Source organism: Lactuca virosa, chromosome 4 (genome assembly GCF_052849685.1).
Source record: "Lactuca virosa cultivar CGN04683 chromosome 4, Lactuca_virosa_CGN04683_v6, whole genome shotgun sequence".
Lineage (NCBI taxonomy): Eukaryota > Viridiplantae > Streptophyta > Magnoliopsida > Asterales > Asteraceae > Lactuca > Lactuca virosa.
The window spans coordinates 531,614,756-531,637,109 of NC_136429.1; the positions used below are offsets into that span (position 1 = coordinate 531,614,756).

The following is a 22,354-nucleotide window of genomic DNA, read 5'->3' on the forward strand; positions in this document are numbered from 1 at the left end:
TACTAGGCATACATGGAGTACGCTGGGCGTACCTGGAGTACGTTGGGAGTACTAGGCATACATCGAGTACGCTGGGCGTACCTGGAGTATGTTGGGCGTACGCGATCAGTCCCCAAACCATGTTTTCATGGTTTGAGCCCTATTTAAGCTTCTTAACTTCCTTAAACTCATTCCATTCTCAGCCTATACCTCTCCAACACCCTCCCTTGAAACCCTAACCCTAGTTTGAGCCTTGTGAGCAAAAAAAGGTGTTTTTAAGTGCTTTGGAGTGTTCTTGGTGCATCGTGGAGAAGAAGGAGCTCATTGGAGAAGTGTTGGTTGCATTGGAGCTTGTAGATCCAGACTTTGTTCACCTTGATCTTTCTTATAGATGTATAAAGTTTGAATCTTGATGATGCATTTGATAGATCTAGCTAGTCTTGGGTGTTTTGAGCTTTTGGTCACTTTAGTGCATAAGGTTTAGATCTTAAAAGTATGTGATGTTGTTATGGATAAAGTTGGAAACTTTATCCATCTAAACATCTTATTGATTTAGATCTAAAAGGTTGAGACCTGGACTTAATGGATTAAGTTGGAAAGATGCACTTTGGGCCGCTTTTGTGACTTAAAGACTAGATCTAGGTTGGTTAGACCATTCTTTATCCCAATAAAGTTGGAAACTTTATCCATTATGGAGTTATTAGGAACCATAAAAATACATCTTGATGGGTTTTGATGAATCATGCTTAAGTTGATGTTCATATTATGGGTTTAGATAGATAAAATCGGGTTTTGGGTCCCATTAAGACATGCAAAGGAGTAAAGTTAGCAACTTTATGGATTAAGACCTTATTTAGAGGTTAGATCTAAGTTTGGACATTTTGGTCTTAAGCATTGAGTGCTTAATATGAAGTTTTAGTCATCTGATGAGTACGATGGGTGTACTTATGCGTACGCTCAACGTAATGCATGAAGTCCCCGTCCTTGAGCTTTAGCGAGTTGTATTTTGTGCTTCAGTGGGTCGTACACGGGGCGTATGAGTTGGGTACGTAGGGCATACTCGCGAGGTCTTCCTTTGGAGTTTGGGTCATGGGTTATTGGATCAGATATGAGAAGGGTAAGATGGTCTTTTACCCATTGGAAGTATAGAATATGGTTTAGGACCTTGGATTTTGGGAAATTGTATTAAAATATTGATTAGGAATATTTTGGTTGTGTTCAGTGTGAGGATTTTGGTAGCAGCAGCGCGTGTGTTTCGGTTATCTCGGATTGAAGTGAGTCTCCTCACTAGATCTGTGGGTGGAAGGACCAATTTTCGCTCATTACTTGTTGTGTAGAATGTTAGTTTCCTTTGTGGTACTTGCATGAAAGACCAGGATCTGATCTCTAACATTTGTATGAAAGACCAGGATCTAGCCCCTGGCAATGATATGAAAGACCAGGATTTGGCCCATTGCACTTGTATGTAAGACCAGGATTTGACCTTCGGCACTGCATGGAAAGACCATGGTTTAGCCTATGGCAGGAAATGAATATAAGACTATAATTTGGCCCATAGAATTTATTTTCTTTTGTTTTGGTATGTGGTACTTGGGGGAAACTCACTAAGCTTTGTGCTTACAGTTTTATGGTTATGGTTTCGGGTACTTCCGGTTCGAAAGGGAAGGGCCCAACTTGATCGCAACGCATCCACCCATGTTTCCGCAACTATACTGATTTTGGGATTGTACTCTGATAATTGTTTATATTTCGAAATACTTTTGAATCATTGAAAAGAAGATAATTGGTGTTTCTAGTTTAATTAAAAATGAAAATTTTACCTTATAATTTTTGGGATGTTTCAGCTACAGCATCACCACATAGGCTCCTTTCAAGCATTATTACTTTGGGAGGTCGCTTTTATTGAACAGTTGAATTTATTATTAGTAAAAGAACTCTAACAAGGGGAAAGAGAGCTAAAAAATACATCAAGAAATAAGCAACGAATTTTGGAGCCACAAATTCCATCTGCACTTCAGTTTATTCTTCTATGCATTATCCAATTATAAGAAAAAGCGCTTATACAATCAAATAAAACATCTTTCCTCAATTTGTTTATATAAAAAAACTAGGCGTAACCTCGCGCGTTGCGCAAGAATACATTTAGGTGGTTAAAATAATTATGAGAAAAAATAGAAATATGTTGAAATTTATGTTTTTAGTCATGTTTTGGGCATTAACCGCATTATCAAATAATATAAAAATCCACCAACTTATATTTTGATACTATCTAATATAGTTCATACCTTATAAACTTTGCTTTTACTTTTATACTATCCAATATATATTATAAGTTTTTGTATAACATTAATATAATCTACTTTTCTTATATCTGATAATATTTTTGGATAAAATAAGAAAGAAGTTGTTTTGAATGAGCTATTAATAAACAATATTGAGCTAATAAACTTTGTATTACACTATTTATATTACACCAAAACATCCAAGGTTTCATATATGAACTTTCAAATATTAAACATTGAAATTAAGAATGAAGTCATACAATATATTATTATACATAAATGTCATCAAGAGTTTTAAATAAGTCGATTAGTAAATATGATATTTAATTTTAATTACATATTTTGCAAGGCGTACGTTTGACTTTATGTTGGTGCGCCGAGAATCATTTTCCTTAATTTGTACCTAAAAAATTAAGGTGAATAGAAATATAAAATAGATATTACTAAGCATTAATAAAAATAATTAAAAAGGGTATGTGGATCTCTTACCACCGGTTAAAACAACATACATTTCTAGTGGTATCGATTCCTATGTAAAGTTGAAGTAGACATTCTATATACACCTTGTTTTCTAATTACATGCACTCTAGATAACAAAGATAAAAAAAATGATAAACAAATATGAGTAACCAAACATAAAAATATTATCTTTATGTAGGAAAAATATTTTAGTTAACTAACAAATTAAATAATATAAGTTTAAAAGTTAGAAGTTTCAAAACATTAATATTTTTATTAATCAATCAATTAAGTAACACATGTTGAAATTATTACAATTATTATTAAAAAACATTTGAAATATTACATTTTAAATGAATTTGGGTTGAAGTGTTTCGACCTCTATTATAATATATATATATATATATATATATATATATATATATATATATATATATATATATATATATATATATATATATATATATAGGTTTAGGTTCTATGGAAAACAAAAAACCCTAAAAATAAAAAAAAATGCCTAAAAAATACTTAGAGATCACAAAACTTTTTTTTGAATTTTTTTTATGAAAAAAATCGCAGCTTTTAGTATAAAATTGCTGAAATTTTTTTTGAAAAAAAAACAATTTTTTTTATAAAAAAAAATTGATTTTTTATTTTTTTTTCAGCGATTTTATACTAAATGCTGCGATTTTTCTATAAAAAAATTAAAAAAAAAGTTTTGTGATCTCTAAGTATTTTTTATGCATTTTTATGATTTTTAGGGTTTTTTTGTCTCCAGTACAATTACAAAAAAAAACATATTTAAAATATTTAATTAAATATTTTCCACATCACCCTATATAACATATGATCAATATATTAACGATTAAACCACAATATACAACGACTGTATTACAATAATCCAAAAACGAAGAAAATATAAAAACTAATCAGTATAACAAACTTACAAATTAAAAGAACTAATATAATAGCATATCTCCAAAAGTGGTCATAAGAGCTCAACCCAACACAAAAACTTTTAAGTTTGTTTTCTTTCTGAAATTTGTATACGATTTGTATGCATGTCTTTCCAAAAGATTGACTTTTTATAGTAAATTTTTTACTAAATGCTTATTAAACATAATATAAGTTATAAAACTTTTGAGTGTTAAATCATAATTAAGAAAACTTTTGAGTTGCATTAGTTAAAAAATGGGGTTTCAAATGAATGTGGTTTGAGGAAGTTAAAAAATGGGGTTTTAAATGAATATGGTTTGAGGAAAAATGATTCTATTATAAGATGTATAGATAGATGTCGTATTTCTGAACTTCCTGATGCACCACCAAGTAACGGAGATAATAGCATCCAACATTAATTTTTTTATCCCATTTAAATGAAAGGACTCCATCGAAGCTTATACATCATAGACATTGAGCAAAGTAGCCATAAGAATGCCGCACAATCTACAACTCTACTCCAAAAGCGCCTTGTTCATCTCACAATACATAAAAACATGATCCACCTTTTCTATATGATATAATGTCTTCTATATGATATAATGTTGGCAAATAGGAGGAATAAGATTCTCTTTAGTAGGAAGTTTGTCCAAACCCACACACCACATGTAAATATACCTTTTTAGGAAACAAGGAATTCCAATTTGTGTGGTAATTTCCATTATAAAGCAATAAATTATCTGTAACACCAAATCTCAAGTATATACCTCTTTTGTTGTTATGGCATTTAAGGCTCAAATGATGGATTTTTGGAGGCCACGACTGGTGATGATAGCACCACGACGTGGCGGTACCTGATGGAAACGCCCAACTTAAGTGTATGTCACGGCGTAACAATATATTGGCCATGACGTGGCGAAAACTGTAACGACCTGAATTCTTCCGGTTAATGAAGTGAGTCTTCCCTTATGTAGGATTAAGCTTTACGTTTGTCTATGGTGGTATATTATATGTTTTAATGAATTAATTAACGTTTGAGGGTTAAAGTTGTTAACATGGAAAAGGACCTAACTATGCCTAACAATATCTAATAATAAGTGAGGGTTAAAAATTATTCAAATGAAAGTAAAAGGTAGATATTGAAAAGAAAGGTGAAGATGGGGGACCAATAATGTAAATTGGTATTTAAACAAATTGATGGTTACGCTGACTTTTCCATACTAACGTATCGGTGTCTATTATTGTTATGGAGGGTATTTTGGTAGTGACTTTTCCATACTAACGTATCGGTGTCTATTATTGTTATGGAGGGTATTTTGGTAGTTTAATGAGGGAGGTGGGTTACGTAACCTACATCTAATTATAGGCTTCACCTTCTCTTTTGTTTGCTGTCATATGAGATAAAAATGAGAGAAAAGAGGGTTGATGGGCTTCATCTCCGACGATGTCATCACCAGAAAAAGAAAGTCGATGAGTAAGTTAAATAAAATAAAACAATCGCAAACTAGTTTCAAAAGCTAGAGTTTGTAAAAGGGAATGTGGAAGGGGCCATTAGGGGAATAAGACCGAAGACCATGGGAGAAAAATGAAACTTGTAGTTATAAAGGTTTATGCGATGGCCATTAAATGGACACATCAAATGTTTCTGAATTCTCGCTCACTATACGGACGTTATTTATGAATATAATCATTATAATGCACAAAAGAAACGGTAGCACGGGGAGGGATAACAGAAGAAGGAACGAGATGTATAAAGTCGTGAGAGAGAGAGAGAGAGAGAGAGAGAGGATCCAGTTACCTCTCCCGATATGACCACCTGTTGGCTGTTACAAAGAGGAAGGAGAAGGACGGTAAAGAACTGAAGATTAAAGGTAGATAAAAGGTGATCAGTTGCAAATATTGAATGTGAGAGACAGTGAAAAAGAGAACGCATGCATGTGGTATACTTATGATCTTCGGGAGTTATTAAGAAGTTTTTGCTGAAATCTCGATGGAGTTCTGCCGATCTAAATCTACGGCTAATCACAGAAAAATTTACGGTCGGGGTTTGATAGATCATATGGAGGCCCTTGGACGTAGGATTCTAGATGTGACTATATGGAGGTTTATCATGATACGATAGGGCAACAATTAACAAAGTGTAGGATTTTATCTTGTACGGTGGGTGCTCTACAAATTTGTTTTCAGGAGGCAACTAGGAGCTGATTTCATGGTTCAAGGTTGGGCTACGATTGAGTAGACTAGTGCAAGTATGTCAGCCGTATCGTATTTGTTCTTAAAGGAATTCTCGTCTGAGGTTATAATAAATCTTAAAGTGTGGAATGTTTTTTTTTATCATAGTGGTTTAATTAAGAATAGCTATAGTAATAAAAAGATGAAACCATTATTGTATGGAAAAGTCAAAAGTGGTTTACGTAATAGGAAGTAAACAGAAAGCATATGTATGGTTTTGATATACCACCTTTCATCTTACTTCAATGCTTTATCAATGTTTTAAAACCCGGTTTGAATCGGGAACCGGGGAGGGAACGGTTCAACTATCACCGGTTTTACGTTAATTTTTGAACCGGATTGAACCGGTCGGTTTTTAGAAAAAAACTCGGTTGAACCAGTTAAAATAAACCGGTTGAACCGCTTAAACCGAATAAAAACACATAGAAAAGACTCATTTGCATAATAAACTTTGGTGATTTTTTTCAAATTTATTTAGTTTTCTCTAAATAAAAGCATATGGTAAATGTTATAATTTTTTTTGATGTGTTTGTATTCATCTAAAACTATACTTTGTTTTGATATTATATTATATTTTATTTTTGACGTATATGGATTGATGTATAACACTAAAACTTATAGTTATGTGTTATTTTAATGTATTTGGATTGATCTATAACTTATTTTTATGTATATTTTTAATATTTGAAGTTGTAAACGTCAAATTTATGATTTATATATGTATGTATGTGTATGAAAATATGAAAAAAAAAATGAAAATTATAGAAACTGGTTAACCCGACGGTCGAACCAGTTAAACCGGAAACCGGTCACCATACCGGTTCAACTAAAAAACCAGTTTTTAAAACATTGATTCCTATAATGGATTACCACGTATTAATTTAATGGATGATGTTTATAAGTCTTAAATCATAAACTAAAGTGTTTTACACTTAATCTAAATATGCATGGGGCTATAATTTTATAAATTAAAATACTATAATCTAAACAAATAGCGAGTTTAGATTGGATATTATGTTTGTTTATTTTTGATCAATTGTTGAAACTATACTAAATAGACATATAATTTATTGTATAGGTATTTGTTAATTTAAGGAAAGACAATGTTACGTTTGCAGCGATTTCATCTTTGGCAAAGGTGAGTCAACTTCATGGTTTTAAAAGTACATTGTTAGGAGTATCTTATATCTTAGATGGAATAGGATGAACCTAGTTATCTAGGATGTATGTGTCCCTTTTGATGATTATGTATTGTGCCATAATGTTGAAATACTTTATGTGTAATTGTATATAGGATATTGCATGCTAGACTCCTCTTTGTTTGGTGTGAGATGTGAGCTAGGGTCATGTTAGATTGAGTGATGTGTATGAACATTATGTGATGTGAACATGTTAATTCTTGTTTGCAAATATTTGTTTAAAATGTTTTAGGACAAGCATGCTAGTGTTGTATCATCTTTATAGAAGTGTTGTGTGTGAAATTGGTGTGTGATATAAAATATAATAACTACATGAAATTACATGTTTGCATGAAAAGAACCCTTAAAGAGGTAATATGTTAATAAAAGAAAATTTATAATATTTACATGATTACTTGAGAGGGTAAAAAGTGTAACTCATTATTTAATTAATTATTATTAAATTAAAAAGGGGAACACACTAGCGCGCCGAATGGTAGTAACCTAGTCATAGGTATATACCCAATCTGGATATTTTGACAACCTAGTGGGTTGAAAGATACCTATAGGATAAAGAGCTAAAGTCAACTTTGACGCTGAATGGTTTTTCTAGACAACCACTCGGGACATGGTCCTAGTACACCTTGGTATACCTGGGCTGGAGTGATGTTGGTCAAGCGGTATGCAAAACACAAACATCACGAGGGATTTGGGAGGTGTATCTTGTTAGAATTGGCACCGCTTGTACCAATCCTTAACGACAACGCATGTATACGTATGTGCACAGTTGGAGTAGCGAACGCAACGCACGAGAGCAATGATTACGGGTGAGAGTCGTGTCTCACCTAGTGTATTGGGTCGTGCCGGTCACGTTAGTAGCGAACGGGGTCTTGTCGGTCACATTAGTAGCGAACGGGGTCTTGCCTTGGGGGTTTTGCGGTGAATATATAGACCCTAATTAGGAGGTATTACTTTAATAATTACAATGATGGTGAGCGGTGAGTAATTATTAATGTAAAGCAGAGAAACAAAATATTATATATTAATATTTAAGCGGCGAATCAATAAAATAAAAATTAGTTACAGCCGTGTTGAGGAGAGTAACTAATAAAAGAAGCTCTAAAAGAAGAACTAAAATAAATTGAGCTAAACCTCTGTTTGTTATGTGGTGTGATGTTGTATGTCTTGCTAGTAATTAAGTCTTTGACTGTGTGGATGTTTTGTGTGAATTCATCTATGATATGTGTGTTCTCTTAACATTGTACTATATTGACTCACTTAGTTTATGCTAAAACTTGTTCTTTGCTTGTTGGTTTTTGTGCATTGGAACATGTAGTTGGCATGATACCTTGGTGAGGATGGGAACCATTGGATAGTTTACTTTAGTATCTTTAGTTATGATACCATTTGGACATGTTGGGTTTTCATCATTATGTTTTTGTGAACTTTAAATTTTGATGGGTTTGTTTTGACATGAAAGTAACATTGGTGATGTTTTTGAAATAATCATAATAAGTCTTCCGCAACGTATTCTGTTAAATAAATGTTTTTTTTTAATTGGGTGAAAAATCACAGTGTTACAAAAACCCTAATTTCAGGGTTTATGCCCATATTTAAGGGATGTGATGGCTAGGGTTTAACACCCTCAGCCTCCATCACCTCCCTTTCACCCTCAAAGAAACCATAGGCTCCATTTTGAGAGCTTTTGGTGGCACTTTTGGTGTTTTGAAGGAGAAGAAAGAGCTCTTGGTGCATGATCTAGCAAACAAACCTCGTCACCATATCTTTGCACATATTTTGGACTCTTGTAAGTCCTCAAGTTTTAATCCTTATGTGTAATGCTTCTAGATCTAGATTTCTTGTCTCTTTTCTCCATGTTTGTGAGAGTTTGAATGGTTAGGTTCTATAAAGTTGACAACTTTATGGATCCTTGAGGTCCCTTGGTGATTATAAGTTCTGGATCTAAATGGTTATAGGGTTTTGATTCCATGTTAGAGGTTTTGACCTCATTTTTCACCATTTTGACCTAACTTGAGCTAAAGACTTGCTTAGGACATGCATGTCTATAAAGCATCGATTTTTATGATCCATTGGTTATAAGAAAGCCTTCTGGAAAGTATGGATGAATGACCTTAGTGATTAAGAGCTTAATGCATTAGGATGGCCAACGCAGTTCCCACGACGTGGAGGATTGGTCTCAATGATGTGGCGACAAACAGTCTCCGTGACTGTTTTGTCCTAAGGCCACCACGACGTGGCAGAAGCTTGGCCACGACGTGGCGGCCGACTAAGAGATTTTGACTGTTGACTTTGAATTTTGACCAAGTTGACTTTTGAGTTAACTTGAGGGCTTTAAGGCCATAGATTGAGGATTTGCCTCTATTTGATGTATAGGTAGCTTGTAGTGACAGTTCTTGCCTTCGTGTGGGCGGTGTTAATATTTGTTAGCTTACAAAGTGAGTTTTCTCGCTATACTTTATACTACATAATGTATCATTGTGTGTAGGATATTTTTATTTTGTAGAGATCTATGTATCCTGGTGGATAGGATATTGTTGTGTTATAGTGATCTGTATATCCTTGTGTATAGGATGTGGTTATGCTATGTTGGGTAGGAAAATATGATATGATTACTTGTATTGTTTATGTGTATATGTCGACATGTTGTGGTTGGGTTGAGGTAGTCCTGCTTTGTGTTGTATGCCAAGATACTCGGGCGGTCCAGTCAGACTGTAGGCCCAAGGGAATGGTCCAACTATACTGTAGGCCCCAAGGGGCGGTCCAGTTATACTGTAGCTCGGAGAGCTGTCTAGGCATATTGTAGGCCGTGTCTGGTGGTCCAGACAGACTGAAGGCTCATGTGTGCATGCATTGAATGTATTGTTGTGTGGGGTATTTTAAGGAACTCATTAAACTTTGGCTTACAATTGTGGATTTCAAATGTTTTGGGTACTTCAGAGGATTGGGGGAAGGCGAATGTTTGATTGTACACATCATCCTATGGATTTTTATGTTGAGAGTTGGTATTTGATACTCTGATTTTGTTACTATGTTTTGAAAACAATGTTTGATTGACTTATGGTTTTTATGAAAATGGCTTTAAAAATAAAAATAAAAAAATTACTATGGCTTTTAGGACGTTACATTATCAAAGTGATGTCGTGTTTCACTAGCCGTGAAATCCACCCCATTTGCAATATTCCAAATCCAACAATCCATGTTTTGAGAAAACGTTAACTCTTCCACCAAGCTTTCCAAAACTAAGAGTTGGCCAAGTATAGTCGTACCTCTTGTCTATATACTCTAATTCCATTTCCATTGACCATTTTCCCATTTATCATGAATAACACTGTTAGGATCCATATCAAGTGTAAATAATCTTAGGAAACACATCTCTTAAAGGGACCTCCCCCACCCGAACTTCCTTCCAAAAGCTAGTATTTTTATCCATCTTCAACTATTTTTTCAATGTATGTATAGGAATGATTTGTCTGTTATTTAGATTATTTATGAAACCTACAATACTAGACCAAACTCCCATCACCCCTACTCCATCGTCCCCCCCCCCCCCCCCCATAAATCCGCCACCTTCACCATGCAAGGATTTGACCACCTTGACCCACAAAGCCCTAAGATTCTTGACAAATCCCAACCTCCAATTCAAAAGTTGAGCACTATTAAATTTAAAAGCATCATGGCTCCCTATACCAAACCCACCCTTTTGTTTTGAGGCTATAGAAAGACTCCAAATAACCCACAATATTTTTTTCTCCTCTACATCACCACACCATAAAAACTTTGCCCTCGCAGATTCTAATAGTCAACAAACTTTAACCAAGAATTTAAAAATAGAACAACAATATATACCAAGAGCATCAAGCATCGACTTTATCAAAGTGTATCTACCTCCAATTAATAACATCTTAACTTTCCACCCATTTAATTTCTTTTTAAACATTTCCAAAAGAAAATACCAACTATGATGTCTATGTATATTCTGACCGATAGGAATTCCAAGATAAGAAAATGGGAAAGAGTTTGAATCTCAGCATGTATCTGTCGCCATCTATGCACACCACCAAACGCCAGACCAATGTCATACAAGTTCTGGAGATTGATCCTTGGGCCCAAAGCTTTATGAAAACAGTGGAGCACCGAAACCATATTCTCCACATTACTTTTCAACCACATACCCAAGAAAAGTGCATCATCTAAAAAAGATGAGTGGTAGACGCCTCATCCTTGCCCACTTTAACATGCTTAAATAAACTTGCATCCATGACATCATGAATCACGACATTTAGGCCTACATAACAAGAATGAAAAGAACAAGAGACAACAAATCTTCCTGACAAATGCCTATTTCAAAGTGAATTCTTTGGTAGGACTTCCATTCACAAGCACATGGGACCAAAGTCCATAAGCATCATAATTTTAAACAAAAAACCCCATGAACTAGAATCATATGGCTTCTCAAAGTTGATTTTGATAATCATGATAGACTTTTTCTTATGTTTTTTACACCTAACAACCATTTCATTAACCAAACTAGGGTTGCTCGATTCCCACCACGATATCCACCACTCTAGCCAACCGCTAGCAAAATGTCCCCATTGATGTGGAAGGGAACCATTTGATTATGCGAAGTAGTTATTACGGATCAGCGATCAGAAGTTGAGGAAACGTTGATGGATATTTGGGAATCCATATTTGGGGACTTTGATTAAGAGTGGCTCTCATATGATGTAATTTTTCTATGTTGGTCTAATTTGATTATACAACAAACATTTAGAGCGTGTTCGGCACGGAGCTTTTGGGAGTGTTTGAGAGCTTCTAGCTTCTAGCATTTGACAAAACGCTCCATTTTGAATAGAAAGTAATGTTTGGCACTACAAGCTTCTAGTGTTTAGTTTAAACAAAACGCTCCAAATCCAAATGCTACTTCATGTAGAGTTTAACAAAACGCTACAAGCTACAAGCTACCCGCCACCTGCAGAAGCTACCCGCTACCAGCTAATTTTGCCGAACACGCCCTTAGATGACTTTTTTTTATCTATATTGATCGATATCATATTATGCTTTAGATATCGTTGCTCCTAGAGTGTCAGTGTGATGATGCACATTGGACTGTCAGAATAACATTTTTCTTGGTTTAATGTATGGATCGGGGTAGGTTGTTGATAAGACCTTTTAACCAGCTTTATAAGATGTTGATATGATACGTTTATGTTTAGATTACATTTCATAATTATATTTCAAATGTAATCAGTTATACCGTAAAAGTGTTTTTTTTTTCTTTTCATTTGTGCATGTATACATCCTTGTCAATATATAATTATGTTTCAAGATTAATCAATTCTAACGTAAAATTATGTTTTCCTTCATTTATGTAGGTATACATCCTTATCAATACACCACTGCTTGAAACTTTTACACAAGGATCTTATAGTCGTTTTAGTCCATTTTGAGTTAGATTTGATATAGATAAAACAATATTAGCTGCAGCTTTTGCAAAGTTAGATAGATTTTCCAAAAGATTTTAGAATTAGATGACTGCTTGAAACTTTTAGACGAGCTTGCATAAGAGAATGTAACTTGGGTAGACACACGGGCCTGCATCAAGTCCTAAATGAGCCCAATCCACATTGGAATTAACACTAAAGCCCTCGACCTTATGCAAGTATATATTACCCCAAGAACCAAGCTATGCCCTTGAAGACAAGAAAAATAACAAACTGATGAACCAAACATATATAATACTGGAGACATACAATGGAAGTGAAACATGAAGAATAAACACAAGATGAGAGAGAGATTCATGTGGATATAATCCATGGGTACAAATGTTACACTAGTTTTACAAGGGAAACCAAATCTATCCACCAACATGGAGCACATGGATGGGATGAACCAAAATGGGTAGGTAGGTATTATATCTCATAACTCAATCTATACTCTCACGAAAATCAAATCGTGTGATCTTACCAAAAAAAACAGAACAAAACCATGCGTGCCTCTATGTATGATATCTATCTCTTCCTCCCTTAAAAATCCGTTTTGCTAATATGAAAACTCATGACCTCTAAGTGAGATATATTTCTTCACCCATATAGCAATGTCCTCTGCACAAGCCTGTGCTTCAGGTGTCCTAAGAAGCATGTCAAGAGTAGCAAATTCATGAACACAGTCCTTGTAATCAAGAACAGGTGCATCCACATTCACCTTCTTTAACTCCTGTGCATATGCAATCGCCCGATCTCTCATCCAATCATGTTCTGCCACAACTGTCAATGTAGGGGGCATTCGCTTCAGAGGGGGCCCACCTCTGTTGGTGATGAGGGGATTGGCTGCAGGGTGGTCTAGGTTGAACTGTTCTTCAGGGAGGAAGAGTTTCCATGCGAGTATGCTCATGGATTTATCAAAAAAATATGAGTTTGATAGTTTTATCTCAGAACGTGTAGGGGTATTTCCAATGAAGAAAGGGTACATCAGAACTTGAGCCACCACCTTCACTGGGTCAAGTTGTTTAGCAGATTCCACTGATTTGCGAGCCACGTAATCAGCAATGTTTGCACCACAACTCACACCAAGAAGAACACATCTGTTTCAGTGTCATCTTGTTACAAACCATCAAAATCTCATATCTCATAAATTGTGTTAAGCTTTTGATTCTTAAGATACAGTTGGTAGTCACTTCAGCTTTGTAGTTTGTTATAACAAAATTTTCACATTAGCACATATACATATACAGAAGGAGGTGATAGGAAGGTACCTGGATGGATCTCCATGTGCAGCTAGCCAAGGCTCAACCAAAGAAGCCCCAAATGCATCTGCAATATGCCCTTGAACATCTGACTTTCTGGAATCAGGTGATCTCCCTAGGGATTTGCCACATTCTGCTAAATTTGCCTGTTTCGCCAGCCAATGGAGCACTTTTATCCCATCCTCGAAGGCAGCTGGATATCTATTCTCAGGTGCAAGCCTGTATCCAACAGCTACAACGATCACATCACACATTTTAGCAATCCTCCGACAAAAAAAAGTCATTAGCCGCTGAATCACAGCTTCCTGCCACAAACCCTCCTCCATGAAACTGAACCATCAGAGGCAGTTTCCGACATCTGTGAGTGAACGGAGAATAACCTCTGTAAACACCATTCTCCGATTTCAAATTCAGATCATCCGTACTAAAACCATTGCAATAACTACTCCTCCGATTGCTTGGAGTTGCCGAAACACTATACGCATCAGCGGAACCGTAACTGTTACGCCGAGGAATGCCATTTTCCGAATTGCTTGGAAAGATCTGGATTCAAGTTCCGATCTCTTCGCCCTAAGCCTATCAACATCGGAATCTGGCAAGACGAGACACGTTTCAGGAAGGAAGATACGAATTGAGAGACATGAAGAAGGATCTATATGGATGTCTTTGGTAGCAACGCCGTCGGTAAACAAAGGATTTGCAGCCACGATCGTCTCTTCAGGACGTGACGTAACGCCAAATGAGCTATTCGTCTCATCGTTTAAATTAGGGTTCTGGATTCGATTCTGTAACCGTCGCTTCAATATCAATTTAAAAAACACACTGTATAATTTCACAGCAACGCTAGGCATTTCTCTCCCTCGCTCTCTATCAGACGCGCACACACACACTATCCCAATCCCCTAAATCTTTATTTGCTTCCACAAACCCTAAATGCACAGAGTTAATCCCCCTCTCTATGGGTTTTGAGATCCATTCATCACAAATCAAACAATGTGAAAAGATTTATCACATCGAATAAAGATTATTTTCCGATCGTCGAGTGAGGAATCTTCTCAGCAATCGAAAGCTTCTTCAATGGCGGATGTGGAGAGAGAGAGAGTGGTGAATCGGGTCGAATGATGTGCCAGGCGCGCACACTCACATTTGCGCTGTGTCGTATTTTGGCATTTTTAGGGATTGTTTGTTTTTGCCTTAAAATTCGGGAGTGAGATAGGCTAGCGTACACAAAGTGATAGGCGGCTAGTGGAAGGTAATGAAGAATACGACGCACGTCTTGCTTGGTATAATGGATCACGCTTTACGTGTTGTACAATTGAATCGCCTTTGTTTCATTTACAAGCTTTTTTGGAATTCCATTCCAACACAACAGAGTTATTCCTAGTTCCTATGGGTAGGGATGAGCATCGATCCTATCAGGGCATCCACAACGCATTGAACTTCGTTCAATGGATTGCCATATCCATATCATCATTCTACAATCCATACACCGCCCCCCTTAAATCTCAGAATACACTGACGAGTGCCCTTTTTCGTAAAATTGTCCAAGATATGGAAGTGCATCTCGACATGACGGCTTGGCGGAAAACAGTTTTCCAGTGCTTACGTGCACCACATGCTCAAGATTTTCTTCTGGCTATCCCTATAGATGGGCTTGGCCAACACATGTCTCCCATAGAGTATCGTACTATCCTCAAATATCAACTCATGATTCCCATATTCCCAGCTGACGAGATATGTCCAGTGTGTCGCAAGGCATGTTTGGACTCTTTTGGATAGCATGTAGTTCACTGTAAAGAACTCTCGGGGTTCAAATACAGGCACGGTATGGTTAGGGATGTTTTGTTTGATATATTTAAACGTGTCGGGGTTTCTGCTAAGAAAGAGGCACCTGTTAATTTCTTGACTGACCCGACAGAAGGAAGGTCAACCCTCAGACCGGCTGACATTTTGATTTTTGGATGGATCGGAGGGAAACACGCATGTGTTGATCTTACAGGGGTATCCCCTCTCGTGGGCCTGAGGGCTGGGGGTTTCACGGCGGGACATGCTGCTTTAAAAGCAGCTACAGACAAAGTCACCAAACATGAGAAATCGTGCATGGAAAATCAACACGTGTTCATACCATTTGCATTTGATACGTTTGGTTTCCTCGCACCGGATGCGGTAGAGCTTCTTAAAAGAGTTCAACGAATCATGCATAGTAATGTTATATCCCCTAGATCTTCGGATGTAGTCTTTAAAAGAATTAACTTTACCATTCAAAAAGGCTTAGCGGCGCAGCTTGTTGCCCGTTTGTCATCTCACTCATTGTACGATGACAATTAAAAAAAAACTTTTAATATAAAAAATAAAAAAAATGGGAAGTTTGAATTTGAAAAAAAAAATACAACTCTATTATTTTTTCTCTACAATGCATTGAACTCTATAAAGTTCAATAGAATGTTACAAAATGTAATTTATAGTAAATATTTAAGAATTAAAACTTTCCTTTTTTTCCCATTGAAGAGTTCAATGACTATTGAACTCCAAATCCATTGAATGCCAATGTGGCATCTCATAATGGTTGAGTTTCATCCATTGAATTACACATGGACTTGCCACCTCATTCAACTTACCATTGTGGATGTTCTTAGGAACCGATTTACTGAAAAATAAAGAATCGGTAACTGAAACGAGTAATTAGGTTCGTTTTCGATTCTGTTCTGTAAATAAATGTGCTCTTTAGGAATGTGTTTGGTTTCGGATCCGGACCGAACCGAACAAGAAACGAAGAACTGAAAATCGATTTAATGGGAAATGGAGAATCAAAACCTAATTGAATACCTCAGTTCCGTTTTTTGTGTAGTCCGGTCCAGTCCTTCGGGTCAAATGTGTGTCCCTACGTACGGGTATGTACGCATTCTTAAAATATAACCCAATGACAAAATGGACAAAAGCCTAAAAACGGTTGCCAACAAGCTCGGTCCAACTTGATTTGTGGTGTGTTGTTTTCTTTGGTTTGAGTTCATAAAAATTCTTACAAAAAACATTTTTATGAAAATGTTTCGTTTAGTTTTGGTTCTTGTCCAATATGAAACACCAACATCTCATCTCTTCTCCATGTTCTCGACTTTCTCATTGTCACGACTGGTCTCACAGACTAAATTTTTGGTACATACAATTGTTCATATTTGGGTTATGAGGGTTTCAGTGTATCATGTATCATTACCGTGACATTTCCTTTTCTGGTAAAAGAGGTAAATTAAGGCTAATATACTCTTACAGTTCAAAAGTATGTAAAACTGAGATTTGCCCATTTGAAGATAATTTGGAATGTAGTTTGTATGTTAGTGGTGATTTCCTTGTTTGTCGGTGTAGTATGCCGATTGCCGGTATGAAATTCTTTTATTGTTTAAAAACAATAGAAATAATAATAAAAATAATAAAAGAAATAATAATAATAATAATAATAATAATAATAATAATAATAATAACTAGTGGAGAAACCCCGCTCCGCGGGGTTCGGTTGAGGAATCCCGCTCTGCGGGATATGGATTTGTAATAAGGGATTATTGATCAATTGTTTTGGTCATTTGTGGTAAGTACTTTTTTATTCTTAATATTTACACCTATTTTGTCTTTTTGCAAATGAAACATATATAAATATCACATAGCAGTCCGAATGTTGACATCATTAATCTCAGCACCAATGATGCTTTTTTTGGGAGGTTTGATTGTAAGAGTATCCTACAAATTGAAGCTGTAATAGACTTAATAGTAATAGTGATCAGACAAAAGACTTGTAGAGCAGTTATGAAGAAACTGAAAGATAGATCATCGATGAAATAAATTGCTACATTTTTTAAGAAAAAGCAGTTACTAAAGAATACAAAAGGTAAATACTATCAGATCATATGCAAATAGTAATGAATACACTGTAAAGGATTCTAGGACACAATCAGCTTTGAAACGAAGGGGCAAAATGGTAACTCTCTGTGTGCCCTGCAGCAACCACCACTGGTATGCTAACTTGTGTTGGATTAAGTCCCAAATCTTTCTGAAAGGGTAAATAAGTTAAAACTGTCAGCAACCCATAATAATCTAAAAAACATATTATTATATTAATAAACCCAATTATACTTCCTCAAATCAACAATCTTGCGACGACATTTAATCATGCACATTACTTACGGGCGTGAAAAATAGTACCTTTTTATATATTTTTAGGAAGGTTATGAGCGCCTTCTGACACTAATCTCTGTAACTGTAAAGGAAGAAACTAAAAACTATTATGACGATTATAGTTAGAAAGTTATTGATTTTGGTTCAAATTTGTTGGAAAAAAAAATTCGCTACACAGTGCTTGGTAATTGTACCTGTGCAGATAACATGAGAAAGACTCAGATCCTTCATCGATTAAAGCATCAATATGGTTGGCGATAATCTATTAAAAAGAAACAAATTTGCAGATAGAGTAAAAACGCCTTATTAAAAATAATGAGCCGTAAAACTAACCTTTTGTTTTTTGCTCAATTGAATCGCCATATTTGCAGGTAGAGTTTCGGAAGACAAAGAGTGACGACAACCGTTGCTCATCTTGTAGCGAAATCCTAAGCACCTCAGGAGACCTGCTGAACAAAACATTTGTATTGGTTAAATAGACATGGTAGATGATATGCTCCACATCACATGTCATACTCAACTCCAAAGAAAAGATGGAATTGATCACGATTGTGTACCGGAGAGTTTCTATATTCATCTGTCATCTGTGATGACTTTTAGCATCACCTAATAAATTTTGATTGATTTTTTAGATGAATAGACTCTGGTTTGCACCAAACTTCTGCAATAAAAAGATGAAATATTATACAATCAATTAAAATATGTTATAGAAATGTGGAAATATCAAGAAACAGAAAAAATAATGCACTTAATTTTAACATTATGAATAAACGCAAGAAGTTTTCTCTATTCTTTCTGATAACATGTGATATGTCCTAAAAACACATAAAAAATCAATTGAAAAAATATATGAAATAGCAACATCTGTTTTTATAGAATGATGTTAATGTGGTTTATCTTATGTTATTTAACAGGTTGGCGGATCATGTGTCATTTTCGAATTGGAGTATTACACACATTTTGAAATTGCTACAATTGCTATTGAGATATCTGGATTTAAGGTTTTTCCTTTTATCATTTTCATTTTGTGAAATTTCTGTTTTATATGGTCAATTTAGCCTAAACAACAAAAGTGTTAGAAATGATGCTGTGAAAGAACGTACATATTAAACAACATAACTTTTGCGTGGTTTATAGGAAAAATGGAAGATGCCATAAGCTTGCACTTTAGACATTCAGTAAGAAGCATGTCATATATGGGCTAACCAAATAGAACCATGTTCTTCACCTACAGCTCTTGCTTTCCTGCTTTAGTCCTGTTGAACAAAATGTTAACAGAAAAACAACATGGATAGGCTACTGACATACATCCACAACGAAGTCTACCTCTATTTGGATTTGGAAAACTTAGAGTTGGAGATCGGTAATGACTGTAGCTGAAAGTATACGAAATCATGAGTAAATTTAACATGACTTCTTTTCTATAGTACAAAATGCTTTAAAAATAAAAATACACTTTTTAAACTTCATAATCAATTGAAAAGATAAAGTAATTACCTGAATGTTATAGTTACCTCTCTCGATTATTTGCTACAAAAGTTGTTTGGATATCATCATATGCATGGGCAATAATCGTCTGCAAAAGGCCAAAAAAAAAAAAAACATGGAACTTTACTATTTCTTGTACAAGTTAAAAAGATAAATATCCATTAACTAACCTCAATCTTCAAAATTATAGGTTTCATTTTTCACATGCTTGGACCATAATACATTCAAGTAATTAGGGGTTTGGTAAGTGATGCCCTGAATAGACTTTACAATAACCCTCGTCTTCAGATACAGAGTGGATTGATATCTAACCATTGATACGTTCATTCTTCATTCCCGAACCACTATTGACACATACGATAATTAATATCAGAAACATACAAATCATGTGTAGAAACTTATAAATTTGATTCTCTTAAACATTTCATCGAACACATGGCATGCCAAATTGACCTAAAAATATACCGGGATGAAATTGCAATATCTGTGCAAGTAGCTTTTAGATTTCTGGTCTTAAGAGTGGGGGAATCATATTGAAATCATCTGCAAATTAATAAAATAGATGACAACCACAACACAGTTCTAGATAAATGAAATAAAAGCAGATAAAAAAAGTAAATTATAAAAATTACAATCAAAAGAGGTATAAACATATAAAAATAGCTGAACATAATGAATTAATGATTGACAACAACAGGAGGAAGAAGACGACGTAGGGAATGGGGTAAAAAAAATCAGAGTTTGATTTGTGTTTTGGGAGAAAGCGTAAATCGAAATGAAAATCACTAAATTCTAAATATTCATCACCTGGAAAAGAAACGATCCATCCTACTCAGCTGCTAAGCCTATGGTTTGTGTAGGGTACGACCGTTGCGATGGTGGTGAGCTCCTTCGATGGTGCTCTGTGTTAGGAACCGGACCGGGTACACGCAGCGGAAACGCTATCACACACACAAACACACGAAGGAAATAAAGCAAAACTATCACACACACAAACACACGAATGAAATAAAGCAAGAAGGAACACAAGAATTTTACGTGGTTCGGATTCGGTGTAAATCCTACGTCCGAACCGGACCGGGTACACGCAGCGGAAACACTATCACACACACAAACACACGAAGGAAATAAAGCAAGAAGGAACACAAGGATTTTACGTGGTTCGGATTCGGTGTAAATCCTACGTCCACGGGCGCAACTAGATTTTATATTAACTCACTATTAGATTACAAATGGTAATATCACTCGGCACAAATACAAAGAGTTACATCGCACATATATATACTGAGAGAGGAGCCGTTTTGTTTGACCAGCCACCATTTGAATTTTCTTTCATTCACATGTTACGGCCGAAACAAAATTGCACATGGATTCCATTAAACAATTAATACTTTTGCCGTCCACTCACCGTCCAATAAACAAATATTAAACAATTCAATTGTTTAATTTGTCAAGTTACATTTATGGCCCTTGAACTCTTAGGAACTTGTCAATTTGTTCAAGACTCCATAAATCTTAACAATCTCCCACTTGGAGGCTTGAACAACTTTAGCTTTTCTCCGCCATTCAACTCTCAATTATTCCAGTAATCTTAAAAAACAACCAAGTCCTTTTAGGCTTCCAGTTCCAATGAACAAGCTAAAACTTAGTCTGATTTCTCTAGTTGCAGCCGCCCCTCATCATCAATTACTAGAAGGGCCAGTTGAAGCTCCCACTAGCTCCAACTCAGCCGTGGCTAATCCCACCACCAACTCATCCTCTGTCTCAACTGGTTTGGACACTCCACCGGATCCAGAGATACAGCGAGGACCACCAACACTCTCCCAACTTTGCAAACATTCAACAGGAGAGAATTTTTCAGTCTTAGTCTTCAAAACCCAACGGCTCTTTGTAACTGTACCCGAAACACGTCCCGTGCTCCCACTGTCACAGAATCCCCTGAATGGTTTAGACTTTCGAACTCGTTCAGCTAACATCCCCTTGGCTTCAGAATTCATGTTTGCAAAATGAACTCTCTTAGCAGTAGATTTAGCGAACCAGATTTTGTTTTGCTTAATCGGGATGGCCATACTTCCCTCAGCAGGTACCTCAACCATATACAATGACCCACGCTTCATACCACGAGCAATCACCAGATCACCATTGACCACCCTCCATTTACCACTTCCAAACCTTACTTCCAGTCCTTGTTTATCCAGCTGACCAACAGAAATCAATTTCTTCTTCAGCTCCGGAATAACCCTGACATTCTTCAGGCTCCATGTAGTTCCCAATGAAGTAACCAAATCAATATCTCCCATGCCCGTTACTTGAAGCATCTCGTCATTTGCTAACCGTACCTTTCCAAAATCTCCTTCTTTTAGATTCACCATCGTTTCCCCGTTGTCGATGGTGTGAAACGAAGCCCCTGAATCCATGACCCAAGAGTCTACAGAACTTTCCATACTGAGTATCAATGCATCATCCTCAGACACACTCTCAGCACCAGCAATGTTCAATTCTTTCTTTGGACATTGACTCTTAACATGTCCCACCTCCTGGCAGTTCCAGCACTTCACATTCTTCTTAGTTCTAGATGAACTTCTTCCCCGACTCCCACTGCTTCCACTATTCCTGCTATTCCCTCTACCTCTTCCGACATTTAATAAATCAGAAGAGGAAGATCCACCTTGATTCTTGCGTCTGATATCCTCGCCTAGAACCAAATCTCTAACCCCTTCAAAAGTCATACCACTGGTCCCCACGGAACTTGTAACAACAGTAACTGTTCCGGACCAGCTATCAGGTAGAGAAGCTAGTAGCAGCGAAGCTTGAGTCTCATTATCAAATTTAATTCCCACAGATGATAATCTGGACAAAATTGAATTTAGATT

General features: G+C 35.9%; 1 long non-coding RNA gene and 1 pseudogene across 9 annotated transcripts; both read right to left on the reverse strand.

Annotated features, from left to right (window-relative positions):
• Positions 1-12,859: 12,859 nt before the first annotated feature.
• LOC145109549 (putative carboxylesterase 16) lies at positions 12,860-15,065 on the reverse strand (annotated as a pseudogene). The gene is made up of 2 exons (XR_013709063.1): positions 13,839-15,065; positions 12,860-13,667 (listed from the first exon to the last, which is right to left on the reverse strand). The product of XR_013709063.1 is annotated as a putative carboxylesterase 16 (transcript).
• A 2,587-nt stretch (positions 15,066-17,652) lies between these two features.
• Positions 17,653-20,534, reverse strand: LOC145109550 (uncharacterized). Of its 8 annotated transcripts, XR_013709066.1 has the most exons (12): positions 20,520-20,534; positions 20,289-20,422; positions 19,947-20,024; positions 19,652-19,825; positions 19,491-19,569; positions 19,320-19,369; positions 19,097-19,249; positions 18,551-18,654; positions 18,327-18,439; positions 18,188-18,255; positions 18,021-18,075; positions 17,653-17,868 (listed from the first exon to the last, which is right to left on the reverse strand). It is a non-coding gene; the product is annotated as an uncharacterized LOC145109550 (long non-coding RNA). The 8 variants fall into 8 exon arrangements; XR_013709071.1 differs by lacking the exon at positions 20,520-20,534 and having other exon boundaries at positions 19,935-20,024; positions 20,289-20,447; XR_013709065.1 differs by lacking the exon at positions 20,520-20,534 and having other exon boundaries at positions 20,289-20,444.
• Positions 20,535-22,354: the final 1,820 nt, after the last annotated feature.